We start from the raw sequence: 16,753 nt of genomic DNA on the forward strand, positions 1-16,753 counted from the left end.
AAACATGCATGTGGAACCTAGAGTATGATCAACCATGTGATCGGGAGACGTGTTCAAATATGTCTCAGTTTTCCTCCCCTGGTACTCGGGTTCAACATTCCAGACGCTTTACTAACACTCTCCCCACTTGGAGAGTCAGTCCCTTTAACCTCCTGTTTGGCCCAGTTTGCAATTTCTGTGGAAGATGAACAGGAATAGCGAGAACCAATGAGAGACTAGCTGGAGGTGTCTGGACGGGCAAATTTAACTCTCATTTCCCACCAGGAAGAGGAAATAACCAAAGGCTCAGTGTGCCGTGCCGGAACCAGATTAGGGCCTGAAGCCATCCTGCGGTGTTGCGGCCAACTCAAAAGAAAGCGAGTTGAAGAAAGCAGCTCAGGGGCACTGTAATTCACAAACCTGCAGAGTTATAAATGACAGCTATCGTCCAAAAATAGACTGAAGTAAGGCTGCCAAGAGGACTTGAAAGCGGGGCAGAATTGCAGGAAACCGATTTCAGGAGGTAGACTGGAATTGCATTGAAAGCATAGGAAAAGAGGCAGAACGTCCACAATGATGCACTTGGCCAATAAGGGCGTATGCGTTTTTTCCTGAATATATTCAGGAAAAAACGCATACGCCCTTTTTGGCCAACCAAGCAAGCTTGCAAAGGAAATCTGCACTACAATGAAGTCTCACTTCCCCCCGGTCAAAAGGGCCATCTGAAAAAAGTGTAAAATCCAGAAAGGCAGGACAGGCCATGGAGAACTGGGAGCCTTGTTATGCTGAAGGGTGGGATGTAAATTGCCAACAACCACTCGGGAGAAGTGTATGGTGTTTCCTGAAACATCTAAAAAACAAAGCAACAGAGCCTAGGGCACTTCCACTTATGGTCCTATAGCTTAGGGAATTTAAAATCAAAAAGACACAGCCACCCCAAAGTTTGGAACGGCTCTGTTTACAAGAACCTCGTTTACAGTACAAGTTCAACATCGCAGAAAGTGAAAAATGGATAAAAAAGTTGTGGTATTTACTTACAAAGCAATATCACTCAGCAATTAAATCTGTGTCATCAGGCCCTTAGCATCACAATGAGTGGATTCAGGTATGATGATTCTAACTGAAATAAGTCACACAGAAAAAGAAACATCATAAGATATCTGTAATACACGGAATGTAAACTTGGCTACACAGGAACTGAATTACAGAACAGAACAGGGTCTCAAATTTCGAAAACAAACTTATGCTTGCTTAAGGGGAAAGGTGAGTTGGGGTGCTGCATAAAACCAGAGATTGAAATGAGCACAGATAAAGTTCCTTAAGCCAAATATGGAATAGACAAGAGCTACCCCTTGCTCAACGAAATGGACTCAACACCGCATATTAAACGCCTAAGAATGTACCTGACTAGTAAGTATCTTAAAACCTATGGATTGCTATGTCTCCAAAAGAGAATCAAGCATGTGTACAGGGGCATAAACGCAGCAGTGATAGGATTGGAGAGGTTCGGTGAGCAAATGAAGACCCTTTGAAGTCATATTGCATGGTACCCATTCCACAGGTTTCAACTACCCAGCTTTTACGTATTCTTCCTTCAGCTAAAACATGCATGTGGAACCCAGAGTATGATCAACCATGTGAACGGGAGACGTGTTCAAATATGTCTCAGTTTTCCTCCCCTGGTACTCGGGTGCAACATTCCAGACGCTTTACTAACACTCTCCCGACTTGGAGAGTCAGTCCCTTTAACCTCCTGTTTGGCCCAGTTTGCAATTTCTGCGGAAGATGAACAGGAATAGCGAGAACCAATGAGAGACTAGCTGGAGGTGTCTGGACGGGCAAATTTAACTCTCATTTCCCACCAGGAAGAGGAATTAACCAAAGGCTCAGCGTGCCATGCCGGAACCAGATTAGGGCCTGAAGCCATCCTGCGGTGTTGCGGCCAGGTCACAAGAAAGCGAGTTGAAGAAAGCAGCTCAGGGGCACTGTAATTCACAAACCTGCAGAGTTATAAATGACAGCTATCGTCCAAAAATAGACTGAAGTAAGGCTGCCAAGAGGACTTGAAAGCGGGGCAGAATTGCAGGAAACCGATTTCAGGAGGTAGACTGGAATTGCATTGAAAGCATAGGAAAAGAGGCAGAACGTCCACAATGATGCACTTGGCCAAAAAGGGCGTATGCGTTTCCTCCTGAATATATTCAGGAAAAAACGCATACGCCCTTTTTGGCCAACCAAGCAAGCTTGCAAAGGAAATCTGCACTACAATGAAGTCTCACTTCCCCCCCACCCCTGGTCAAAAGGGCCATCTGAAAAAAGTATAAAATCCAGAAAGGCAGGACAGGCCATGGAGAACTGGGAGCCTTGTTATGCTGATGGGCGGGATTTAAATTACCAACAGACACTCAGGAGAAGTGTATGGTGTTTCCTGAAACATCTAAAAAACAAAGCAACAGAGCCTAGGGCACTGCCACTTATGGTCCTATAGCTTAGGGAAATTAAAATCAAAAAGACACAGCCACCCCAAAGTTTGGGACGCCTCTGTTTACAAAAACCTCGTTTACAGTACAAGTTCAACATTGCAGAAAGTGAAAAATGGATAAAGAAGTTGTGGTATTTACTTACAAAGCAATATCACTCAGCAATGAAATCTATGTCATCAGGCCCTTAGCAGCACAATGAGTGGATTCAGGTATGATGATTCTAACTGAAATAAGTCACACAGAAAAAGAAACATCATAAGATATCAGTAATACACGGAATGGAAACTTGGCTACACAGGAACTGAATTACAGAACAGAACAGGGTCTCAAATTTAGAAAACCAACTTATGCTTGCTTAAGGGGAAAGGTGAGTTGGGGTGCTGCATAAAACCAGAGATTGAAATGAGCACAGATAAAGTTCCTTAAGCCACATATGGAATAGACAAGAGCTACTCCTTGCTCAACGAAATGGACTCAACACCGCATATTAAACGCCTAAGAATGTACCTGACTAGTAAGTATCTTAAAACCTATGGATTGCTATGTCTCCGAAAGAGAATCAAGCATGTGTACAGGGGCATAAACGCAGCAGTGATAGGATTGGAGAGGTTCGTGAGCAAATGAAGACCCTTTGAAGTCATATTGCATGGTACCCATTCCACGGGTTTCAACCACCCAGGTTTAAGGTATTCTTCCTTCAGCTAAAACATGCATGTGGAACCTAGAGTATGATCAACCATGTGATCGGGAGACGTGTTCAAATATGTCTCAGTTTTCGTACCCTGGTACTCGGGTGCAACATTCCAGACGCTTTACTAACACTCTCCCCACTTGGAGAGTCAGTCCCTTTAACCTCCTGTTTGGCCTAGTTTGCAATTTCTGTGGAAGATGAACAGGAATAGCGAGAACCAATGAGAGACTAGCTGGAGGTGTCTGGATGGGCAAATTTAACTCTCATTTCCCACCAGGAAGAGGAATTAACCAAAGGCTCAGCGTGCCGTGCCGGAACCAGATTAGGGCCTGAAGACATCCTGCGGTGTTGCGGCAAGGTCACAAGAAAGCGAGTTGAAGAAAGGAGCTCAAGGGCACTGTAATTCACAAACCTGCAGAGTTATAAATGACAGCTATCGTCCAAAAATAGACTGAAGTAAGGCTGCCAAGAGGACTTGAAAGCGGGGCAGAATTGCAGGAAACCGATTTCAGGAGGTAGACTGGAATTGCATTGAAAGCATAGGAAAAGAGGCAGAACGTCCACAATGATGCACTTGGCCAAAAAGGGCGTATGCGTTTTTTCCTGAATATATTCAGGAAAAAACGCATACGCCCTTTTTGGCCAACCAAGCAAACTTGCAAAGAAATCTGCACTACAATGAAGTCTCACTTCCCCCCGGTCAAAAGGGCCATCTGAAAAAAGTGTAAAATCCAGAAAGGCAGGACAGGCCATGGAGAACTGGGAGCCTTGTTATGCTGATGGGCGGGATGTAAATTGCCAAGAACCACTTGGGAGAAGTGTATGGTGTTTCCTGAAACAACTAAAAAACAAAGCAACAGAACCTAGGGCACTTCCACTTATGGTCCTATAGCTTAGGGAAATTAAAATGAAAAAGACACAGCCACCCCAAAGTTTGGAATGGCTCTGTTTACAAGAACCTCGTTTACAGTACAAGTTCAACATCGCAGAAAGTGAAAAATGGATAAAGAAGTTGTGGTATTTACTTACAAAGCAATATCACTCAGCAATGAAATCTGTGTCATCAGGCCCTTAGCAGCACAATGAGTGGATTCAGGTATGATGATTCTAACTAAAATAAGTCACACAGAAAAAGAAACATCATAAGATATCAGTAATACACGGAATGTAAACTTGGCTAAAAGGAACTGAATTACAGAAGAGAACAGGGTCTCAAATTTAGAAAACCAACTTATGCTTGCTTAAGGGGAAAGGTGAGTTGGGGTGCTGCATAAAACCAGAGATTGAAATGAGCACAGATAAAGTTCCTTAAGTCAAATATTGAATAGACAAGAGCTACTCTTTGCTCAATGAAATGGACTCAACACCGCATATTAAACGCCTAAGAATGTACCTGACTAGTAAGTACCTTAAAACCTAGGGATTGCTATGTCTCCGAAAGAGAATCAAGCATGTGTACAGGGGCATAAACGCAGCAGTGATAGGATTGGAGAGGTTCGGTGAGCAAATGAAGACCCTTTGAAGTCATATTGCATGGTACCCATTACACGGGTCTCAACTCTCCAGGTTTAAGGTATTCTTCCTTCAGCTAAAACATGCATGTGGAACCCAGAGTATGATCAACCATGTGAACGGGAGACGTGTTCAAATATGTCTCAGTTTTCCTCCCCTGGTACTCGGGTGCAACATTCCAGACGCTTTACTAACACTCTCCCCACTTGGAGAGTCAGTCCCTTTAACCTCCTGTTTGGCCCAGTTTGCAATTTCTGCGGAAGATGAACAGGAATAGCGAGAACCAATGAGAGACTAGCTGGAGGTGTCTGAACGGGGAAATTTAACTCTCATTTCCCACCAGGAAGAGGAATTAACCAAAGGCTCAGCGTGCTGTGCCAGAACCAGATTAGGGCCTGAAGACATCCTGCGGTGTTGCGGCCAGGTCACAAGAAAGCGAGTTGAAGAAAGGAGCTCAGGGGCACTGTAATTCACAAACCTGCAGAGTTATAAATGACAGCTATCGTCCAAAAATAGACTGAAGTAAGGCTGCCAAGAGGACTTGAAAGCGGGGCAGAATTGCAGGAAACCGATTTCAGGAGGTAGACTGGAATTGCATTGAAAGCACAGGAAAAGAGGCAGAACGTCCACAATGATGCACTTGGCCAAAAAGGGCGTATGCGTTTTTTCCTGAATATATTCAGGAAAAAATGCATACGTCCTTTTTGGCCAACCAAGCAAGCTTGCAAAGGAAATCTGCACTACAATGAAGTCTCACTTCCCCCCGGTCAAAAGGGCCATCTGAAAAAAGTGTAAAATCCAGAAAGGCAGGACAGGCCATGGAGAACTGGGAGCCTTGCTATGCTGATGGGCTGGATGTAAATTGCCAAGAACCACTTGGGAGAAGTGTATGGTGTTTCCTGAAACAACTAAAAAACAAAGCAACAGAACCTAGGGCACTTCCACTTATGGTCCAATAGCTTAGGGAAATTAAAATCAAAAAGACACAGCCACCCCAAAGTTTGGGACGGCTCTGTTTACAAGAACCTCGTTTACAGTACAAGTTCAACATCGCAGAAAGTGAAAAATGGATAAAGAAGTTGTGGTATTTACTTACAAAGCAATATCACTCAGCAATGAAATCTGTGTCATCAGGCCCTTAGCAGCACAATGAGTGGATTCAGGTATGATGATTCTAACTGAAATAAGTCACACAGAAAAAGAAACATCATAAGATATCAGTAATACACGGAATGTAAACTTGGCTACACAGGAACTGAATTACAGAACAGAACAGGGTCTCAAATTTAGAAAACCAACTTATGCTTGCTTAAGGGTAAAGGTGAGTTGGGGTGCTGCATAAAATCAGAGATTGAAATGAGCACAGATAAAGTTCCTTAAGTCAAATATTCAATAGACAAGAGCTACTCCTTGCTCAATGAAATGGACTCAACACCACATATTAAACGCCTAAGAATGTACCTGACTAGTAAGTATCTTAAAACCTATGGATTGCTATGTCTCCGAAAGAGAATCAAGCATGTGCACAGGGGCATAAACGCAGCAGTGATAGGATTGGAGAGGTTCGGTGAGCAAATGAAGACACTTTGAAATCATATTGCATGGTACCCATTACACGGGTCTCAACTCTCCAGGTTTAAGGTATTCTTCCTTCAGCTAAAACATGCATGTGGAACCCAGAGTATGATCAACCATGTGAACGGGAGACGTGTTCAAATATGTCTCAGTTTTCCTCCCCTGGTACTCGGGTGCAACATTCCAGACGCTTTACTAACACTCTCCCGACTTGGAGAGTCAGTCCCTTTAACCTCCTGTGTGGCCCAGTTTGCAATTTCTGCGGAAGATGAACAGGAATAGCGAGAACAAATGAGAGGCTAGCTGGAGGTGTCTGGACGGGCAAATTTAACTGTCATTTCCCACCAGGAAGAGGAATTAACCAAAGGCTCAGCATGCCGGGCCGGAACCAGATTAGGGCCTGAAGCCATCCTGCGGTGTTGCGGCCAGGTCACAAGAAAGCGAGTTGAAGAAAGGAGCTCTGGGGCACTGTAATTCACAAACCTGCAGAGTTATAAATGACAGCTATCGTCCAAAAATAGACTGAAGTAAGGCTGCCAAGAGGACTTGAAAGCGGGGCAGAATTGCAGGAAACCGATTTCAGGAGGTAGACTGGAATTGCATTGAAAGCATAGGAAAAGAGGCAGAACGTCCACAATGATGCACTTGGCCAAAAAGGGCGTATGCGTTTTTTCCTGAATATATTCAGGAAAAAACGCATACGCCCTTTTTGGCCAACCAAGCAAGCTTGCAAAGGAAATCTGCACTACAATGAAGTCTCACTTCCCCCCGGTCAAAAGGGCCATCTGAAAAAAGTGTAAAATCCAGAAAGGCAGGACAGGCCATGGAGAACTGGGAGCCTTGTTATGCTGATGGGCGGGATGTAAATTGCCAAGAACCACTTGGGAGAAGTGTATGGTGTTTCCTGAAACAACTAAAAAACAAAGCAACAGAACCTGGGGCATTTCCACTTATGGTCCTATAGCTTAGGGAAATTAAAATCAAAAAGACACAGCCACCCCAAAGTTTGGAACGGCTCTGTTTACAAGAACCTCGTTTGCAGTACAAGTTCAACATCGCAGAAAGTGAAAAATGGATAAAGAAGTTGTGGTATTTACTTACAAAGCAATATCACTCAGCAATGAAATCTGTGTCATCAGGCCCTTAGCAGCACAATGAGTGGATTCAGGTATGATGATTCTAACTGAAATAAGTCACACAGAAAAAGAAACATCATAAGATATCAGTAATACACGGAATGTAAACTTGGCTACACAGGAACTGAATTACAGAACAGAACAGGGTCTCAAATTTAGAAAACTAACTTATGCTTGCTTAAGGGGAAAGGTGAGTTGGGGTGCTGCATAAAACCAGAGATTGAAATGAGCACAGATAAAGTTCCTTAAGCCAAATATGGAATAGACAAGAGCTACTCCTTGCTCAACGAAATGGACTCAACACCGCATATTAAACGCCTAAGAATGTACCTGACTAGTAAGTATTTTAAAACCTATGGATTGCTATGTCTCCGAAAGAGAATCAAGCATGTGTACAGGGGCATAAACGCAGCAGTGATAGGATTGGAGAGGTTCGTGAGCAAATGAAGACCCTTTGAAGTCATATTGCATGGTACCCATTACACGGGTTTCAACTACCGAGGTTTAAGGTATTCTTCCTTCAGCTAAAACATGCATGTGGAACCTAGAGTATGATCAACCATGTGATCGGGAGACGTGTTCAAATATGTCTCAGTTTTCATACCCTGGTACTCGGGTGCAACATTCCAGACGCTTTACTAACACTCTCCCCACTTGGAGAGTCAGTCCCTTTAACCTCCTGTTTGGCCCAGTTTGCAATTTCTGTGGAAGATGAACAGGAATAGCGAGAACCAATCAGAGGCTAGCTGGAGATGTCTGGATGCGCAAATTTAACTCTCATTTCCCACCAGGAAGAGGAATTAACCAAAGGCTCAGCGTGCCATGCCAGAACAAGATTAGGGCCTGAAGACATCCTGCGGTGTTGCGGCCAGGTCACAAGAAAGCGAGTTGAAGAAAGGAGCTCAGGGGCGCTGTAATTCACAAACCTGCAGAGTTATAAATGACAGCTATCGTCCAAAAATAGACTGAAGTAAGGCTGCCAAGAGGACTTGAAAGCGGGGCAGAATTGCAGGAAACCGATTTCAGGAGGTAGACTGGAATTGCATTGAAAACATAGGAAAAGAGGCAGAACGTCCACAATGATGCACTTGGCCAAAAAGGGCGTATGCGTTTTTTCCTGAATATATTCAGGAAGAAACGCATACGCCCTTTTTGGCCAACCAAGCAAACTTGCAAAGGAAATCTGCACTACAATGAAGTCTCACTTCTCCCCGGTCAAAAGGGCCATCTGAAAAAAGTGTAAAATCCAGAAAGGCAGGACAGGCCATGGAGAACTGGGAGCCTTGTTATGCTGATGGGCGGGATGTAAATTGCCAACAGACACTAAGGAGAAGTGTATGGTGTTTCCTGAAACATCTAAAAAACAAAGCAACAGAGCCTAGGGCACTGCCACTTATGGTCCTATAGCTTAGGGAAATTAAAATCAAAAAGACACAACCACCCCAAAGTTTGGGACGCCTCCGTTTACAAGAACCTCGTTTACCGTACAAGTTCAATATCACAGAAAGTGAAAAATGGATAAAGAACTTGTGGTACTTACGTACAATGCAGTATCACTCAGCAATGAAATCTTTGTCATCAGGCCCGTAGCAGCATAATGAGTGGATTCAGGTACGATGATTCTAACTGAAATAAGTCACACAGAAAAAGAAACATCATAAGATATCACTAATACACGGAATGTAAACTTGGCTACACAGGAACTGAATTACAGAACAGAACAGGGTCTCAAATTTAGAAAACCAACTTATACTTGCTTAAGGGTAAAGGTGAGTTGGGGTGCTGCATAAAACCAGAGATTGAAATGAGCACAGATAAAGTTCCTTAAGTCAAATATGGAATAGACAAGAGCTACTCCTTGCTCAACGAAATGGACTCAACACCCCATATTAAACGCCTAAGAATGTAACAGACTAGTAAGTATCTTAAAACCTATGGATTGCTATGTCTCCGAAAGAGAATCAAGCATGTGTACAGGGGCATAAACGCAGCAGTGATAGGATTGGAGAGGTTCGGTGAGCAAATGAAGACCCTTTGAAGTCATATTGCATGGTACCCATTACACGGCTCTTAACTCTCCAGGTTTAATGTTTTCTTCCTTCAGCTAAAACATGCATGTGGAACCCAAGTATGATCAACCATGTGAACGGGAGACGTGTTCAAATATGTCTCAGTTTTCCTCCCCTGGTACTCGGGTGCAACATTCCAGACGCTTTACTAACACTCTCCCCACTTGGAGAGTCAGTCCCTTTAACCTCCTGTTTGGCCCAGTTTGCAATTTCTGTGGAAGATGAACAGGAATAGCGAGAACCAATGAGAGACTAGCTGGAGGTGTCTGGATGGGCAAATTTAACTCTCATTTCCCACCAGGAAGAGGAATTAACCAAAGGCTCAGCGTGCCGTGCCAGAACCAGATTAGGGCCTGAAGACATCCTGCGGTGTTGCGGCAAGGTCACAAGAAAGCGAGTTGAAGAAAGGAGCTCAGGGGCACTGTAATTCACAAACCTGCAGAGTTATAAATGACAGCTATCGTCCAAAAATAGACTGAAGTAAGGCTGCCAAGAGGACTTGAAAGCGGGGCAGAATTGCAGGAAACCGATTTCAGGAGGTAGACTGGAATTGCATTGAAAGCATAGGAAAAGAGGCAGAACGTCCACAATGATGCACTTGGCCAAAAAGGGCGTATGCGTTTTTTCCTGAATATATTCAGGAAAAAACGCATACGCCCTTTTTGGCCAACCAAGCAAACTTGCAAAGGAAATCTGCACTACAATGAAGTCTCACTTCCCCTCGGTCAAAAGGGCCATCTGAAAAATGTGTAAAATCCAGAAAGGCAGGACAGGCCATGGAGAACTGCGAGCCTTGTTATACTGATGGGCGGGATGTAAATTGCCAACAGACACTCAGGAGAAGTGTATGGTGTTTCCTGAAACATCTAAAAAACAAAGCAACAGAGCCTAGGGCACTTCCACTTATGGTCCTATAGCTTAGGGAAATTAAAATCAAAAAGACACAGGCACCCCAAAGTTTGGAGCGGCTCTGTTTACAAGAACCTCGTTTACAGTACAAGTTCAACATCGCAGAAAGTGAAAAATGGATAAAGAAGTTGTGGTATTTACTTACAAAGCAATATCACTCAGCAATGAAATCTGTGTCATCAGGCCCTTAGCAGCACAATGAGTGGATTCAGGTATGATGATTCTAACTGAAATAAGTCACACAGAAATAGAAACATCATAAGATATCAGTAATACATGGAATGGAAACTTGGCTACACAGGAAATGAATTACAGAACAGAACAGGGTCTCAAATTTAGAAAACCAACTTATGCTTGCTTAAGGGTAAAGGTGAGTTGGGGTGCTGCATAAAACCAGAGATTGAAATGAGCACAGATAAAGTTCCTTAAGTCAAATATGGAATAGACAAGAGCTACTCCTTGCTCAACGAAATGGACTCAACACCCCATATTAAACGCCTAAGAATGTACCTGACTAGTAAGTATCTTAAAACCTATGGATTGCTATGTCTCCGAAAGAGAATCAAGCATGTGTACAGGGGCATAAACGCAGCAGTGATAGGATTGGAGAGGTTCGGTGAGCAAATGAAGACCCTTTGAAGTCATATTGCATGGTACCCATTACACGGGTCTTAACTCTCCAGGTTTAAGGTATTCTTCCTTCAGCTAAAACATGCATGTGGAACCCAAGTATGATCAACCATGTGAACGGGAGACGTGTTCAAATATGTCTCAGTTTTCCTCCCCTGGTACTCGGGTGCAACATTCCAGACGCTTTACTAACACTCTCCCCACTTGGAGAGTCAGTCCCTTTAACCTCCTGTTTGGCCCAGTTTGCAATTTCTGTGGAAGATGAACAGGAATAGCGAGAACCAATGAGAGACTAGCTGGAGGTGTCTGGACGGGCAAATTTAACTCTCATTTCCCACCAGGAAGAGGAATTAACCAAAGGCTCAGAGTGCCGTGCCGGAACCAGATTAGGGCCTGAAGACATCCTGCGGTGTTGCGGCCAGGTCACAAGAAAGCGAGTTGAAGAAAGGAGCTCAGGGGCACTGTAATTCACAAACCTGCAGAGTTATAAATGACAGCTATCGTCCAAAAATAGACTGAAGTAAGGCTGCCAAGAGGACTTGAAAGCGGGGCAGAATTGCAGGAAACCGATTTCAGGAGGTAGACTGGAATTGCATTGAAAGCATAGGAAAAGAGGCAGAACGTCCACAATGATGCACTTGGCCAAAAAGGGCGTATGCGTTTTTTCCTGAATATATTCAGGAAGAAACGCATACGCCCTTTTTGGCCAACCAAGCAAACTTGCAAAGGAAATCTGCACTACAATGAAGTCTCACTTCTCCCTGGTCAAAAGGGCCATCTGAAAAAAGTGTAAAATCCAGAAAGGCAGGACAGGCCATGGAGAACTGGGAGCCTTGTTATGCTGATGGGCGGGATGTAAATTGCCAACAGACACTAAGGAGAAGTGTATGGTGTTTCCTGAAACATCTAAAAAACAAAGCAACAGAGCCTAGGGCACTTCCACTTATGGTCCTATAGCTTAGGGAAATTAAAATCAAAAAGACACAACCACCCCAAAGTTTGGGACGCCTCCGTTTACAAGAACCTCGTTTACCGTACAAGTTCAATATCACAGAAAGTGAAAAATGGATAAAGAACTTGTGGTACTTACGTACAATGCAGTATCACTCAGCAATGAAATCTTTGTCATCAGGCCCTTAGCAGCACAATGAGTGGATTCAGGTACGATGATTCTAACTGAAATAAGTCACACAGAAAAAGAAACATCATAAGATATCACTAATACACGGAATGTAAACTTGGCTACACAGGAACTGAATTACAGAACAGAACAGGGTCTCAAATTTAGAAAACCAACTTATACTTGCTTAAGGGTAAAGGTGAGTTGGGGTGCTGCATAAAACCAGAGATTGAAATGAGCACAGATAAAGTTCCTTAAGTCAAATATGGAATAGACAAGAGCTACTCCTTGCTCAACGAAATGGACTCAACACCCCATATTAAACGCCTAAGAATGTAACTGACTAGTAAGTATCTTAAAACCTATGGATTGCTATGACTCCGAAAGAGAATCAAGCATGTGTACAGGGGCATAAACGCAGCAGTGATAGGATTGGAGAGGTTCGGTGAGCAAATGAAGACCCTTTGAAGTCATATTGCATTGTACCCATTACACGGCTCTTAACTCTCCAGGTTTAATGTTTTCTTCCTTCAGCTAAAACATGCATGTGGAACCCAAGTATGATCAACCATGTGAACGGGAGACGTGTTCAAATATGTCTCAGTTTTCCTCCCCTGGTACTCGGGTGCAACATTCCAGACGCTTTACTAACACTCTCCCCACTGGGAGAGTCAATCCCTTTAACCTCCTGTTTGGCCCAGTTTGCAATTTCTGTGGAAGATGAACAGGAATAGCGAGAACCAATGAGAGACTAGCTGGAGGTGTCTGGATGGGCAAATTTAACTCTCATTTCCCACCAGGAAGAGGAATTAACCAAAGGCTCAGCGTGCCGCGCCAGAACCAGATTAGGGCCTGAAGACATCCTGCGGTGTTGCGGCAAGGTCACAAGAAAGCGAGTTGAAGAAAGGAGCTCAGGGGCACTGTAATTCACAAACGTGCAGAGTTATAAATGATAGCTATCGTCCAAAAATAGACTGAAGTAAGGCTGCCAAGAGGACTTCAAAGCGGGGCAGAATTGCAGGAAACCGATTTCAGGAGGTAGACTGGAATTGCATTGAAAGCATAGGAAAAGAGGCAGAACGTCCACAATGATGCACTTGGCCAAAAAGGGCGTATGTGTTTTTTCCTGAATATATTCAGGAAAAAACGCATACGCCCTTTTTGGCCAACCAAGCAAACTTGCAAAGGAAATCTGCACTACAATGAAGTCTCACTTCCCCCCGGTCAAAAGGGCCATCTGAAAAATGTGTAAAATTCAGAAAGGCAGGAGAGGCCATGGAGAACTGGGAGCCTTGTTATACTGATGGGCGGGATGTAAATTGCCAACAGACACTCAGGAGAAGTGTATGGTGTTTCCTGAAACATCTAAAAAACAAAGCAACAGAGCCTAGGGCACTTCCACTTATGGTCCTATAGCTTAGGGAAATTAAAATCAAAAAGACACAGGCACCCCAAAGTTTGGAACGGCTCTGTTTACAAGAACCTCGTTTACAGTACAAGTTCAACATCGCAGAAAGTGAAAAATGGATAAAGAAGTTGTGGTATTTACTTACAAAGCAATATCACTCAGCAATGAAATCTGTGTCATCAGGCCCTTAGCAGCACAATGAGTGCATTCAGGTATGATGATTCTAACTGAAATAAGTCACACAGAAAAAGAAACATCATAAGATATCAGTAATACACGGAATGGAAACTTGGCTACACAGGAAATGAATTACAGAACAGAACAGGGTCTCAAATTTAGAAAACCAACTTATGCTTGCTTAAGGGTAAAGGTGAGTTGGGGTGCTGCATAAAACCAGAGATTGAAATGAGCACAGATAAAGTTCCTTAAGTCAAATATGGAATAGACAAGAGCTACTCCTTGCTCAACGAAATGGACTCAACACCGCATATTAAACGCCTAAGAATGTACCTGACTAGTAAGTATCTTAAAACCTATGGATTGCTATGTCTCCGAAAGAGAATCAAGCATGTGTACAGGGGCATAAACGCAGCAGTGATAGGATTGGAGAGGTTCGGTGAGCAAATGAAGACCCTTTGAAGTCATATTGCATGGTACCCATTACACGGGTCTTAACTCTCCAGGTTTAATGTATTCTTCCTTCAGCTAAAACATGCATGTGGAACCCAAGTATGATCAACCATGTGAACGGGAGACGTGTTCAAATATGTCTCAGTTTTCCTCCCCTGGTACTCGGGTGCAACATTCCAGACGCTTTACTAACACTCTCCCCACTTGGAGAGTCAGTCCCTTTAACCTCCTGTTTGGCCCAGTTTGCAATTTCTGTGGAAGATGAACAGGAATAGCGAGAACCAATGAGAGACTAGCTGGAGGTGTCTGGACGGGCAAATTTAACTCTCATTTCCCACCAGGAAGAGGAATTAACCAAAGGCTCAGCGTGCCGTGCCGGAACCAGATTAGGGCCTGAAGCCATCCTGCGGTGTTGCGGCCAGGTCACAAGAAAGCGAGTTGAAGAAAGGAGCTCAGGGGCACTGTAATTCACAAACCTGCAGAGTTATAAATGACAGCTATCGTCCAAAAATAGACTGAAGTAAGGCTGCCAAGAGGACTTGAAAGCGGGGCAGAATTGCAGGAAACCGATTTCAGGAGGTAGACTGGAATTGCATTGAAAGCATAGGAAAAGAGGCAGAACGTCCACAATGATGCACTTGGCCAAAAAGGGCGTATGCGTTTTTTCCTGAATATATTCAGGAAAAAACGCATACGCCCTTTTTGGCCAACCAAGCAAACTTGCAAAGGAAATCTGCACTACAATGAAGTCTCACTTTCCCCCGGGCAAAAGGGCCATCTGAAAAAAGTGTAAAATCCAGAAAGGCCGGACAGGCCATGGAGAACTGGGAGCCTTGTTATGCTGATGGGCGGGATGTAAATTGCCAACAGACACTCAGGAGAAGTGTATGGTGTTTCCTGAAACATCTAAAAAACAAAGCAACAGAGCCTAGGGCACTTCCACTTATGGTCCTATAGGTTAGGGAAATTAAAATCAAAAAGACACAGGCACCCCAAAGTTTGGGACGCCTCCGTTTACAAGAACCTCGTTTACCGTACAAGTTCAATATCACAGAAAGTGAAAAATGGATAAAGAACTTGTGGTACTTACGTACAATGCAGTATCACTCAGCAATGAAATCTATGTCATCAGGCCCGTAGCAGCATAATGAGTGGATTCAGGTACGATGATTCTAACTGAAATAAGTCACACAGAAAAAGAAACATCATAAGATATCACTAATACACGGAATGTAAACTTGGCTACACAGGAATTGCATTCCAAAACAGAACAGGGTCTCAAATTTAGAAAACCAACTTATGCTTTCTTAAGGGTAAAGGTGAGTTGGGGTGCTGCATAAAACCAGAGATTGAAATGAGCACAGATAAAGTTCCTTAAGCCAAATATGGAATAGACAAGAGCTACTCCTTGCTCAATGAAATGGACTCAAAACCCCATATTAAACGCCTAAGAATGTACCTGACTAGTAAGTATCTTAAAACCTTTGGATTGCTATGTCTCCAAAAGAGAATCAAGCGTGTGTACAGGGGCATAAACGCAGCAGTGATAGGATTGGAGAGGTTCGGTGAGCAAATGAAGACCCTTTGAAGTCATATTGCATGGTACCCATTACACGGGTCTCAACACTCCAGGTTTAAGGTATTCTTCCTTCAGCTAAAACATGCATGTGGAACCCAAGTATGATCAACCATGTGAACGGGAGGCGTGTTCAAATATGTCTCAGTTTTCCTCCCCTGGTACTCGGGTGCAACATTCCAGACGCTTTACTAACACTCTCCCCACTTGGAGAGTCAGCGCCTTTAACCTCCTGTTTGGCCCAGTTTGCAATTTCTGCGGAAGATGAACAGGAATAGCGAGAACCAATGAGAGGCTAGCTGGAGGTGTCTGGACGGGCAAATTTAACTCTCATTTCCCACCAGGAAGAGGAAATAACCAAAGGCTCAGCGTGCCGTACCGTAACCAGATTAGGGCCTGAAGCCATCCTGCAGTGTTGCGGCCAGCTCCAAAGAAAGCGAGTTGAAGAAAGGAGCTCAGGGGCACTGTAATTCACAAACCTGCAGAGTTATAAATGACAGCTATCGTCCAAAAATAGACTGAAGTAAGGCTGCCAAGAGGACTTGAAAGCGGGGCAGAATTGCAGGAAACCGATTTCAGGAGGTAGACTGGAATTGCATTGAAAGCATAGGAAAAGAGGCAGAACGTCCACAATGATGCACTTGGCCAAAAAGGGCGTATGCGATTTTTCCTGAATATATTCAGGAAAAAACGCATACGCCCTTTTTGGCCAACCAAGCAAGCTTGCAAAGGAAATCTGCACTACAATGAAGTCTCACTTCCCCCCGTCAAAAGGGCCATCTGAAAAAAGTGTAAAATCCAGAAAGGCAGGACAGGCCATGGAGAACTGGGAGCTTTGTTATGCTGATGGGCGGGATGTAAATTGCCAACAACCACTTGGGAGAAGTGTATGGTGTTTCCTGAAACATCTAAAAAACAAAGCAACAGAACCTAGGGCACGTCCACTTATGGTCCTATAGCTTAGGGAAATTAAAATCAAAAAGACACAGCCACCCCAAAGTTTGGAACGGCTCTGTTTACAAGAACCTCGTTTAC

General features: G+C 43.7%; 1 long non-coding RNA gene across 9 annotated transcripts in view; it reads right to left on the reverse strand.

The window, feature by feature from the left end:
- LOC307181459 overlaps positions 1 to 16,753 on the reverse strand; it is a 1,863,373-nt gene that overhangs the window by 1,189,512 nt on the left and 657,108 nt on the right. For 8 of the 9 annotated variants that reach the window (XR_013826807.1, XR_013826808.1, XR_013826809.1 and 5 more), the window contains exon 2: positions 1,018 to 1,099. The exons of the other annotated variant lie outside the window; for it this stretch is intronic. This is a non-coding gene — a long non-coding RNA (uncharacterized lncRNA). The remainder of the gene's footprint in view (positions 1 to 1,017; positions 1,100 to 16,753) is intronic. 9 annotated transcript variants of the gene reach the window in all.

This window comes from Stenella coeruleoalba (assembly GCF_951394435.1).
Source record: "Stenella coeruleoalba genome assembly, contig: scaffold_37, whole genome shotgun sequence".
Taxonomy (NCBI): Eukaryota; Metazoa; Chordata; class Mammalia; order Artiodactyla; family Delphinidae; genus Stenella; species Stenella coeruleoalba.